The sequence below is a fragment of the Chamaea fasciata genome, unplaced genomic scaffold (genome assembly GCF_029207755.1).
Source record: "Chamaea fasciata isolate MVZ Bird 193981 ecotype frontalis unplaced genomic scaffold, bChaFas1.0.hap1 SCAF_3, whole genome shotgun sequence".
NCBI classification, from domain to species: Eukaryota; Metazoa; Chordata; class Aves; order Passeriformes; family Sylviidae; genus Chamaea; species Chamaea fasciata.
The window spans coordinates 86095479-86108145 of NW_027094088.1; positions in this window are offsets into that span (position 1 = coordinate 86095479).

Here is a 12667-nt window from a genome sequence, read left to right on the forward strand (position 1 = left end):
AGTGCTATAATAAAATAAGCAGTGAAATCAGCATTGCATCCATTTAGATGTAATTGTACAAATTGCTAGCTAATCAGAGTGAGAAAATTGAGCCACAACTCGGAAGAACAATGCTCTTTGCTATTAACTTAGTGTTTAACTATGTTTTTAAAGCATTTGGAGATTAAGTCTTTTTTAAAAAATAAACATAGATTTATTTTGTTGTGAAAAGCATTCCTGATTCTAAGTTGGTTTCATTAGTTTAATCAAGAAGAAATTCCACTGACATTTGTGAAGTTAATTCAAACATGAACTGATGTAAGCAGTATGAGAATCAGCACCATTTACTTTATTGTTTTCTCCTGTGTTAAGCCATAGGCATTTCATTAAAAATTCAAAACTGGTCAAATGCATAAAATTCCCAGAAATAAACAGCTCAGTATATCAAGCCACCTGCAGTCAGTGGTTCGATGCATTTTGACATGCACAACACAGCAGGGACTTAACTGGAGCCATGTAAGTCTGGCTCAAAGGCTTCTGGAGTTTTCAACAAGTTCAAAAAAGCTTGAGAATTCATAATATAAGGAAGGGTTGATGATGTTTATTTCCTGTAAATTCTATTTTGCTTAAACTTTTACATGCTCTAATGCTGTGCATTAAGTTGTGATCTAGCCTTCTGAATGCAACCTGATGGTTTTGATTTTTAAGAGCTATGACACAAAGTAAAGCTCACACATATTGATCTGTCAAAAAACATCTAAATACAGCTGTCATTTACCCATTCCACAGCAGTACTTTTGGAAGGTTCTACTGCTCTACTTAAAAATATCTCTGTATGTTGTATCTACTACATAAACAGAAATAATCTAAAAAAATCTTATATTAATATATTCATAATGCTGGAATGAAGTTCAGTAAGTCACCAAATATTTTAAATGTCCCCGACAGGAGCAATGTTCCCTCAGCTATTTCTAACAGATATTAGTTCAGCTCACAAGAATAAAAAGTGATATGATGCCGCAGTCTCACAGGAAGCTTCACTAGTATTACCATGAAACACTTTTTCCATAAATGTAAATTTATACATTTCGGAGACTGAAGCCAATTGTTATTTATACTAGCCCCTGTGGTCAAAAATTGAGTATTTCTTTCTTACCAACAGCAACCTTTCATGTTTTTCAAGACTATCTCCATCCACCTCTGTCTTCTTCTGGCTAAACAATTCCAATTTTTTCAATTTTTTTTCTCATAGGTCATGCTTTCTAGACCTCATTTAGACCAATATTCTAGACCAAGAATTCTCATTGCTCTCCAGTATGCTCTCTGCACCTAATGTTTCTGCCTTGGGGCCTTAGAGGAAATAGAGGGAAAAAATGGTCTACTATAACCTCTAGATGCTTTTATACAGAACTATTAACTAGCCAGATGCCTGTGAAACAAGTTTATGCAAATGATTAATCACTTGGAACTTGCTTGTGTTGAATTTCATACAAATGTATGTTTGAATTTTCAAAATTATTTTTAATTTTCTTTCAATCCAGCAACATACTGGCTATCCATGTTAGCTTAAATTTTGAGGAATGATTAATAAGAGCAGTCTGCATTTACTCTACCAGATTACTGGTGAAAATATTGAATGATATCTCACTCAAGACAAGAGGAATTTATTTTGACAGAGGAAGCAGACATATATATTGGAGCACATAGATTTTCTTATATACACACACACAAAGAAAGATGCTTAAGTGTGTATGTATATTTAATAAAGTTTTTTTCAGGTTTTATATATGAAAATATTAATAGTCAATGCAAGGATAATTAGGAAAGACTAGAAATACAGGCTGACTTGTGCCTAAGTTTCTTTGCTATTTGGATATTTAGTTAAGGTTTAGTAAGTCTGGCCTTAGGTTACTCATTTACCTCCTCACAATTGCCCCTTCCATTTCATTACTGCCATAGTCCAAATTACTTCAACGCCCATTTCAATCTAAGAAATCTGCAGGGAGAAGTGCAGTAACAAGGATCGTGTAACAGTGTTACGCCTACATTATTGTAACAGGCAAAAAGTTGTTGATAAGAACTGGATAATGATTGGCAATGGAATAATACATCCGTAATTGTACAGCCTTGGGGTAAGCTGGAGAGAACAACAACAACAACAACAACAACAACAAAAAGAAAGAGAAGACTGCTGTCAATAATCAGACACCATCACAATTCTTTAATTATGTTGTGGGCACCATTATGAAGCCAGACTATAGACATACCGTATCAGCTTGGCTTTGTAGTAGCCCACCTATATAATCCTAGTGTGTCACTTATTCACAAGAAGTCAGTCTTTAAATCAAAATTGAATCCCTAATATATATACATATATATAATATTTTTATTAAAAACATCAAAGGTTATGTTGCATAAGTAAGGAAGAAAATGGATTGCACAAATGCAATAATAACATTTCTCTCCTATAGCTGAATGGCAATTTAACAGAAATGTAATTCGGTCAGTGAATTCCTGTGAATGGCTTAAAAGAGAAATAAGAAATTGGGTTGCAGGCTTAAAGATTGGAATACAGTATCCATTACTGAAATACTTAGCATAATAAGTCTGTGATATTTTAAGATGATGATTGTCATTTTATAGATCTCCCATTGGACTTGCTTTTTAGGACATTATTTTCCTGCCTTAAGAAATTGTCTTTTTACAGTGACTGAAATAAAACTCAAATCAAATTAAAACAGGATCTTTTGAGGGAATATGGGAATGGCTGGGAAAATGTAAGATACAGGGGTGACAACATAAATAAAAACCTTTTAAGGTAAAAAAAAATTAGAAGCAGAATTTCTGTGAAATCAGATACAACAAGTAGAAGGGGCTGAAGATGAAGATTATTCTTTTCAAACTACGATAGTTCAAAATCATGAAATACAAACCAATATTCATACTATGAATAGAAACGATAAAAATGAGGTTGTAAAACAGGAATCACTTCAAGTAGAATGGTTGAATATAAAATCACCGTAATGGTAACACACAAAAATATATAAGCAAACAATCCCTGCAGGAGGACTTATCCTTCTTTGCAATACACAAGGGAAAAAGGAAACTGATTCAAATTTAAGATTTCATTGTCCACCACATACTTGCACTGACAGATTTTTTTGAAATTATTTTAACTCCAGAAATCAACCCCAGAAAATAAAACTTATTCTACTGCTTTTCTCAGCATCTCCTGAATGAGTAACTACTGCAGCATGAAAGTAGAGTGTAATATGTAGTAAATTTGAATAAAAATAAGCTTGAATGGCCCTCCTACCTACTTCCATACTGATCCTATATCATTTGATAGTCAGAAGGGTATCCTATGGGAGCCATTAATCATCAGTAGGCTGAGGTAGTCTTAGCCAGACTGGAGTGCCAGAGAATGCACTGAGTATTCAAATGGAAAACTACCATGGTATGGTCATGTTGGGAACCTACACCTATTTATCAGTCAAACTGAAGTGGTCTGGACAAAATGTTAAACCAGACCCACCAGGCAATAAAGATACTATCTATGAATGCTGGGCTTCAGAGCCCAGGTTTGTTGTCTGTGTGCATAGCCCAGCTCAAATGCAAGCAGTAATGGCTAGATCATCCAGTGCCACTGTCAGGGTCTGCAAGTATATGTGGGGAATCTGATGGTTCGTTTTAAGGATCTCAGGGCGCAAAAGACACAGCGGGGGCCAACTCAGTTTGCTCAATCAAAAATGCACCTTTATTTAGTGCCAACAAATGCGATAGAGGGAATTTGAAGGGAAATAAAGGATAGCAAGAAAAGAGAAAGAGGGGATGGGTTATAGCTACCAACGGAGAGACGAAATCCTCGTGGTCCAGCCAATAGATCTGTCTTCTTCCGTGGGGAGATCTCAAAGTCTGTGGTTAACTCAGGGGTCCTTATAGTCCTCTCCGAAGTGACAGGCAGTTGGCCAAACAAGTGGGGGAAATCATTACAGTGTGTTCGTTTTGAGAACTCAGAACAAGTCGGTCGTCAGCAGCTACAGTGTCAACCAGTACAAGTCAGCAGGCGCAGTCACTTCACTGTGACTTGCCCATTGTTTCTGCTCAGGTTCTGATGTTCCAATACGCGTGCTAGGTTTTTCCATCAAACACACCTGCAGACAGCACTTGGCCAACATCCCACCTCAGCCAGGCCAGAACTCCTGTGTTGAGATTTAAAGTCCCTTTTAGGGGTTTCAGTCTCTGTCCTTGATGATGGTCATGAGGCAGATGAGGGATCTTCGGACCATCTCTTACAGCCACTTGACATGACTGGCAGCTTATGACCTGAAATTCTAGATATTCTCCTTTCTGCTAAAACTCTTAAATACTATCTATCAACCAACCTCAGTTTCCCTTAACAGTGACAAAGTGCAAAGAGCAACAGAAAATGACCAACAAAGCCTGTGAAAAAAAAGTCACCTTCTCATTTAGAACCCATTAGCACTTATTCTGGCCCCAGTTATTGTAAAGGATAATTGAATTGTTTAAATTGCAGCTGTATTGTTTTAGCAGAATTTTTCCCCTACTGTCATTATTGAGTGATACTTAACTCCCATAAGGGTAATTTAAAATGAAACTCTGCCTTTGCTTTGCATATAACTGAGCCCAGTTGCTTTGTAGTGAGTAAATAAACGATGGAGTGCTTTAATCATTGATGTTTTACACCTGAAAGCTGCTACATAAACTGTGTAAATACTTCTATGCTCTGCTACATGTGTCACTTATATTTTCTATGTAAAGTATTTAATTAGATTGGCATCTGAGAAGCTAACTCAAAAATGTTTATTTTCATTTGGTATGAACTAAACATTGACACTAGATCTCTGTGAATACTAAAAAAACCCTGTGATTATATCCAAGATTAAATTATTACCTTAATGCTGAGCATTATCATTCTTCCTCTTAAACTTCTGACCTCTCTCCTGAACTCCAAAATTAAATCAAGATACTTTTTATACGCATGAGATTAACAAAATAAGACTAATTGTTTTCCAAGGTATGTTACTTAGTGGATAGTATAGACAAGATAGTGAGTAGGATATCCCTATTAGCACTTAATAGGAGGCAATAATGACGAACTATCCATTGATCAGCGAAGGAAAACTTGCAAAATACCATTCTTTGATTACTGGGAAGACTGTTTGCAGCATGTTCCTTCTCACAGCAGTTCTTGCTTTTGCTGGGATCACGTATCTTGTGTAATGATATCATTAATAAAAAAAAAGTACCTCCTACTTCTTTATTTAGTACTGTAATGTCAACCCACAAGCTTAGCCAGGTAAAATGATGAAATAAGGTGGTTGGGGTCCTGGTATGTTGGATGGAAACAATTAGATACTTCTAAGAGCTTAAATGTCCTTCTTGATATGTAAACTTCTTAGGGAAACCAAGACCACTAAGAACAGGGTGTGATTGAATTCAGAGAAACTGGACTCCAGATTCTGAACCCTTGGCTTAAAAGTTACCAGACAGCAATTTTTGTCTATTGAGAAGTCAGCATGGGGGAGGCCTTCTCCTGAAGATGAATCCTTAACTCAGTAAACCCCTATGTCCTTTGTAAAACAAAAAAAAAATTAAGTATTATATACAGCAATTCAGGGGTGAAGTGATTGAGTCTGTGTCTAAAAACATTCTCAGGCTTGGGTATGAAAGACAGGCTGTCATTTTGTTGGAATGTAGAAACCAGATGAGACATAAGGGGTCTATAAGTGAGAAGAAAGAGTTCAAGAGCCTGGTCTCCCATACATACTTTGTACCTGGTTGATCAGATGAGGGAATTTAAATTAACCTGTGGAGGGGAATTTCTGTTGCCTTCAGGGTTACATAGCTTCAGTTCTGTGGGGTTTCTAGTACTTTGTAATTAGGTACATTTAAATGCTTATATTTAGAAGCCTAAATAGATGGTTTGGATTTTTTTCCTAAGCAGCTGCACACTGTTAAGCCATTCCACAGAGTTTTAAATACATGAGGCTGAGAAAAGCTTGGATACAACCAGTGAATACTTAAAAATTAGGTGACATAACTGTCATGCAGTATATGTAGCTCAAAATCCAAGAATAGCAGCTTATTACTCTCTTCTTCAATAGCTACTGACAGTCTCAGTCACAAAAGGGTATGTAAAGTATGAACCCTGGATATGGCACTGAATTGTGGCAGAGGAGTCACGAATGTTCCTTGAAGCCTAGTAATGGGTACAAAGATGACTGTGATGGCTCCTCTGCCTAGTAGGACATAACAGGAGAGGCAGAAGGCAGTTGAAGCTGCTTAATAAAGGTTTAGCAGAACCTAGAGGAGACTGTTGGGGTTTGGATCAAAACTTGATTTTTTGAGGATTTTCTATAGGTGTATGAAATTAGATCAACTTTTTTTGCAAAGCTGACCTGGTCAACACTGAGAAAAAGTCATCAATACATGTAAGAGATCCCCTGCTGGTAAACAGGGGAAGACGCTCCTTTTCCTAAGGGAGCTCATCTAGCTATAAATTTAACAAAACTGCCTGGCCCTATGTTGTTTTCAGTCTCTGATGCTACAGTTATATTAGTTAATAAAACAGCTGTAGCTAAAGCAGACACATGCCACACCTGTAAATGTAGAAGCACACAAAGCTGCTACAGACTTCTAAAGACTTCAATTATATCTTCTTTTGAACACAAAGAGGAGCGCATAAATATAGCATAACTGTGTGAGCATTTTTTTTCACCTAATAATCCAGTAAAAAGATACTACCATTGCTGGGGCATGGGCATTATACTTATTGAGCCTGATGCAAAGAATGAGAAGTTCTTGTTCTGGCCTGTGAGGCTGAATATCAAATTGTTGTGAGAAATGGTTGACATGGACTTGATGCCAGGTGTCTCTCTTGTTATGATGTATAGTTTAAGTGCCTGTTAATAGCAAAGACCTTGAAAATATGAACACTGGTTGAGGGCACCATCCCCAGAGCTATTATCAGGACACCAAGGGATAGTAAGTGCTCATTGAAAAAATGCCACCTACTGAATTGCCAGAATATTTCTTTTGCTCTAGGAAAAGCAGCAGTAGCAGATGAACAGCAGGATAGGGCACCTTCCACAGCCTGGAAAAGTAGTATTCCCCAAGGATCAGGCAGATAGTAGAATGGAGTTGAGGCTGAGGGTTGGGAATTCTTATGAAAGACCCAGAATTTGGTCGGTGTGGAGAAGACATCCACTGAAGATACATCTTACCTTTACCATGGAGACCAAGAATATCCAGGACTGCTGCCATCAGTGCTAATTAGGGGACATCAAGTCCTTGGTATTGCATTTTTGCAGCTGGTGTCGGCTGTGATTGCTAATGTTTGACTACTTTGAGTACATATTGATAATTGTAATGACTGATAATAAGAACTAGCCACTGGCAGGAGGGGTGTTATTAATGACTTCAAGTCCAGGAAAATTTAAAACTGGACTAATTTATCAGTCTCCTAAAAACTCACTTTCTTCAATTTTTTCTTCTGTATATGTTTGGCCATTAAATAGTCTCTGGGACTATTCTGTTGTATAGATTCCCACAAGTGATACCTTGTGTGAAAGATTGTTCTCAACAGCCAGCTCAGATCCACCTTCTTAGTGGAGGTAGACAACAGAGATCACTGTGGGAATAGGCAAAGCATTTGAATTTAGAATTCAAAACTACTTCTAGGCTGGGGAAAAAAAAAGAAAAAAATAAGAGAGAATTTCTTAGACATAATCTAAAGAGTTCTTCATTTTGACAAAGAGGATTCAATTGTTTGTTCCATACTTTATGTATTTATGTACCTGACTAGCACTGGGACTAAAATTTCTCAAAATGTTTTTCGGTATGCAGCAGTCCTGTTGGGTCAAAGGATTAACTTAAAGTAAAAGACCTGAAGTAAAAGACCTGCAGTGATGTGACTGTGTTCCTGTAGAAATATGTCCATGTACCAAGTTTGCTGGGAGTAAAGTATGAGATAAAGCTCCTTTCATGTCCCTGGCTTTTTGGACACGAAACATCTGTTTTTAAGCAATGAGTCTGCATATGGGCCCTGTTGGATTACTGCTTTGGGGGACTTCAGGAATCTTCTACAACTGGAAGCTAAATCCTTCTAGGAGACAGAATAGAGAAATGATTCTGAACATCCGTATTTCTGTTTCTTCTTGAGAAGTAATTATAATCTAGTTTATAAACCAACTTAAAATATGTATGCTATTTCAAGTTTATACTATGAGGTATTACAAACATGGCAAACACTACATAATTTAAGTAAAATTATAAAATACAGTTTATGTGTTATAGTTGTTGCATTGTTGTGTAATGGACTGGTTCCTCTTACACATCCAGTTAACTTGGATCATTAATTCCTTGGGGAGTGAGAAATTTCCTCAGGCACTCTTCTGCAGAGGCAACTCACAACATGAGGCAAGTTGAATGACTGAGATCCCACATCCTTCACAACAAAGTACCTGAGCAAATGTTGCAAAAGATTTCAAAGTGGCTTCAAGAAGGTTTACAGAGTATTTCCCTCAGGCAGTTTCTGCTCTGGCTATACTAATTTCGTCTGCTCAAACATGCTGATTAAAACCCCAGGTGGAGAATCTGGCCCTTCCAGAAGTTCCCTTGGGTTTTTCCTGCTGTAGATTTATCAAAGTTGTACCTAGATATGACACTTTAAAATGGTCAATAGAGACCATTGCAGCAGATGTACAAAGGAGCCTTTTTCATATAGGGAAGAGAGTTAAGAGAGATTTTATGTACAGTTAAGATGGCAAATAATTGGAGCAGCCATGTAGAACCAGGGACGAGCTGGAATTTACAAACTGAGCAGAATAAAAATTTTGGAAGACTTATGTGATCCAGCTGAAGACACTATTGATAGCATGCATGCAACAGAGATTTCTGTTTCCATCTGTAGAGCCACTCACCGCCCTGTTTTTTACTGCCATTCTCCATGCAAAAGTTGCCCCGTGTCCACAACACAAAAAAATATTTTTTTTAACACTCTGTCTCTTTATGTCTGTGCTACATAGTCCAGATCATCCAACAGCTAATTTCCACAAAAATCTGCCACACAAATAACTAAATGTTTCCTAGCAATAAATGAGCCAAGCCTTCCAGCTGCAAAAGAGCAATTATGAATGGCTGAGCCCATCCAGCATCAAGGCCACTTGGACTATGGTACTTTGTTGTGTTATTCTGCAGGTACAGCCTGGGGAGAGCTGCAAAAGGCTAAAGTGTTCATTGCAGAGAGTCCTTTGGCACTGTGGATGTTTTCACCTTTGCTGCCAGACAATTAACAGTGTGAGAAACTGGTGTAGACTAATTATTTTTTTCAAGGGAAAGACTACTGTATCTGAAGGTTTAACAAGCTCACCTAGATAATTATACACTTCCTTATTCTCACAGAAACTACCTGCAACTGCCCCATCTCCACAAGCTGGAGGTATTTCTCTAAGAAAACATGGGTTAAAATATTTATAGTCAGTGATTTCTATTGTTATAAAAGAATAAAGTTCATCCAAAACAATTCAGACTTTTTTGTAATCTACCATACGAAATGTTGTTGGTTGTTGCTCCACAATACAAGACATACATCCAGTAAAGCAGTGACAATCCATACTATACTGTTCAAATAGATAGAAGCATAGACAGTCCAAGGAGTATTATCATATACTCCAGTGGCACTTTCAATGTAGAGGTTAGCTCACATTGTTGGAAAAAGTGTATTACTTTTGTCAAGTATCTGAGACAGTTGAAATACTCTCCTATATTTTGACTCTAATTAAAGCCATAAAGCATTATGAAGGCTTGTCAGAAGAAAATACTTCTAGGGAGCGTATGATTGTCCAGTTGTACTTAAAATATTTCTTCATCTCTGATGACAGGTTAACACTATACTTTATGTTTGTAATAAAAATATGGCATGTAATGATCCATTTTTAGAATTAATCAGCAAAACCAAAAACTTTCCAATTAGTTATTGTATCTAAAGGGATTAAAACCATTCCCTGACTTCATCTTCTCAATCAGAGTTATGACTTTGCTGATGGGATGATGGGCCTTGATAAATCAGGTATCCATCGAGATACTTGCAGGTAACGTGCATGGTTTCATGTGATTTCTTTACTGACTGCAGTGAAGATTAACACATTTTTTGTGGTAGTCAAAACCTAAGTAGCTTTTATGAAGTGGCTTTTTTGTGTCACAGCTTTGTAGTGCTTAAGTCCTCTTTGATTTCAGTGAGGTTCCTGGCAGATCCTCTGATGGCAGGGACAGATTTAAAGTTGTTTCTTATTAAGTGGAGTCTTGAAAAACAAAAAATTCTGTCATATTAGAAGAAACTGGTAAATTTTTGAGGGCTGTACTGGGTGCAGGTTCCCTGGTGCTGGACACAGCCAGTTCCAGGCAGCTCCAACCCACCCGGAGCAGGGCACAGCTGAACTCATAGCCCAGGTGGGGGCATCTTGGCAGAAAGATGTGAAGAAAGGGAAAAATAATGCCATTTGGAAAGTTGTGAGAGAGAGGAGTGAGAATATACAAGAGCAACAACTCTGTAGACACTGAGGTCACTGAAGAAAGTGAGAAGGATGTGCTCCAGGCACTGGAGCAGAGCTTTCCCTGCACCGTGGGAAGAAGACCATAGGCAACAGACATCCCCACTGCAGCCTGTGGAGGACCCCATGCTGGAGCACATAGAGATATGAAGGAGCTGTGGCCCATAAAGAGCCCATGTGAGAGCTGGGAGAAAGTGTGAGAGGGAAGGATCAATGAGAGAAGCAGTCATGATCTGAGCACAACCCCATTCCCTAGCCCCCTGCACTGCTCAGGGGGGGAGAGTTGGTGTGAAGTGAGTGAAATTGGGCTGGGGAGAAGGAATGGGGTGCTAGAGTGTTTTAGTTTTTATTTCTCACCATCCTATGAGCAAAAGTATTATTTCAAATAAGCAACAATACCAGAATAATACTTTGGCTAATGTAGACATTTCCAGTAACTAAGTTATTTAGTTATTGTAATTTACATTCAGTAATATATATTCTCCTAGAACTTTAATATTTCAATACAAATTCATAGTCTTGTCCTTTGTACAGCATGATCTGCATTTCTCACAACCATTTTAAAACCTCAAGAGAGCACCTCTCTGTGGAGCAGGTAACTGTTTTTCAATTATTCAAGGGCCTTTTTCTGTCTCCAGTTAACTTGTTACTTTTCAGTTTTGGAGGAAGCTTTGATATTCCTAGATTTGACTTTCCTTTTGTATCACCAAAAATGGCCAATGGAAAAATTACATCCCTTTTGGAAGAAAACTCTGTGTCTGTTTCTTTTCTAAAGAAATCCTCAAAGGTTAGTCTTTGTACATGTCATATTCCATGTAATATTTTGGATATTTTTATTGTGTTGTCTCCTCACTTCTAAGCTCTGTGCCACTCTAAAAATGAGTCAAGAGTGTGGGTTCAACTGTAGCACTAAAGCTTTCTCTCCTGGAGAAACCTCAAAATCTTTCCACCCCCAAATGCAGGCTGAATGCTCTGCCTTTGTCCTGGTTTCACACAGGAAGAGATTTGAAAGCATCTGCACAGTGTCACTGAGCAAAATGCTGTTCTTTGTGCCACCAGAGTACGTGCAGAAAAAAATCTATTAAAGCAAGAGGAGTTAAAATCAATTCATGCTGGGGAAACAGAAGATGTTGCCTAATAATTGTATGTGTATATTTATACATACATATATATATATATATATATATATATATATATATGTATGTATGTATGTATAAAAATGAGCATTAATTTAAAAGGAAATATGGCAAAAAAATGTAATTTTTTTATTTACTGTAAATACTAAGATATTACAGAAAGAAAAGACAGTCCTTGCATATCTGGTAAGACAGACTTCTAAAGGTCTTCATAATGAGTTAAATGATTAAATATATTTAAGATAAGTGCAATAACCGGACTTGGAACAGGGCTGGTATCAACAGGGCTGAAACATCATTAATTCTCGATTTTTATGCTGAAATTTTTTTTCAGACTTCACCGTTCACACCCTGGGAAAACAAAACAAAACAAAACCAAAAAACAAGCAAACAAACAAAAACAGGTTTAAAGAGAGTCTATGTACTATTAGGAGAGCTAGAGAAATTATTTCAGTCTGAAACTAGATTGTATTCCTTTTCTTTAGTTAGTATCTTTCAAAAGGTATCACATTCTGAATAAAATTAGAATTGGAGTATAGATAGAAAACTGGAGTATAAATGCTAAGTATTTGACAGAGTGTTTTATAGTTAAATGGTTTAGAGTTGGCAAGATAAATGGAGTGTATTAAGAACTGCTTTGTTCCATAGCAGGGGTGAAATACATCCAGTTTCTGTGTACACTGTGGAAAAAAAATATAGTTACATAGTTGTGAAAAAAGTGGAAACATCAAGGAAACAGAAATCCCCTAAACCCTCTGCTCTGTTTTTTGCTTTCAGTGAGAAATTTGGGATTATCTAGCTTATCAAGTCCAGCATTCACTGTCATTAGTCAAGCTGTTTCAAAATCAAAGAAGGGTGAGAAGGATGACAAATATTTACCTAAAGGAATGGTGGGATTGATTTATTTGTGTTAGGATGCCTATAACCTATAAAAACACATTTCAGACAATTGTACAGAATTATTTCAAATTTTAAAAT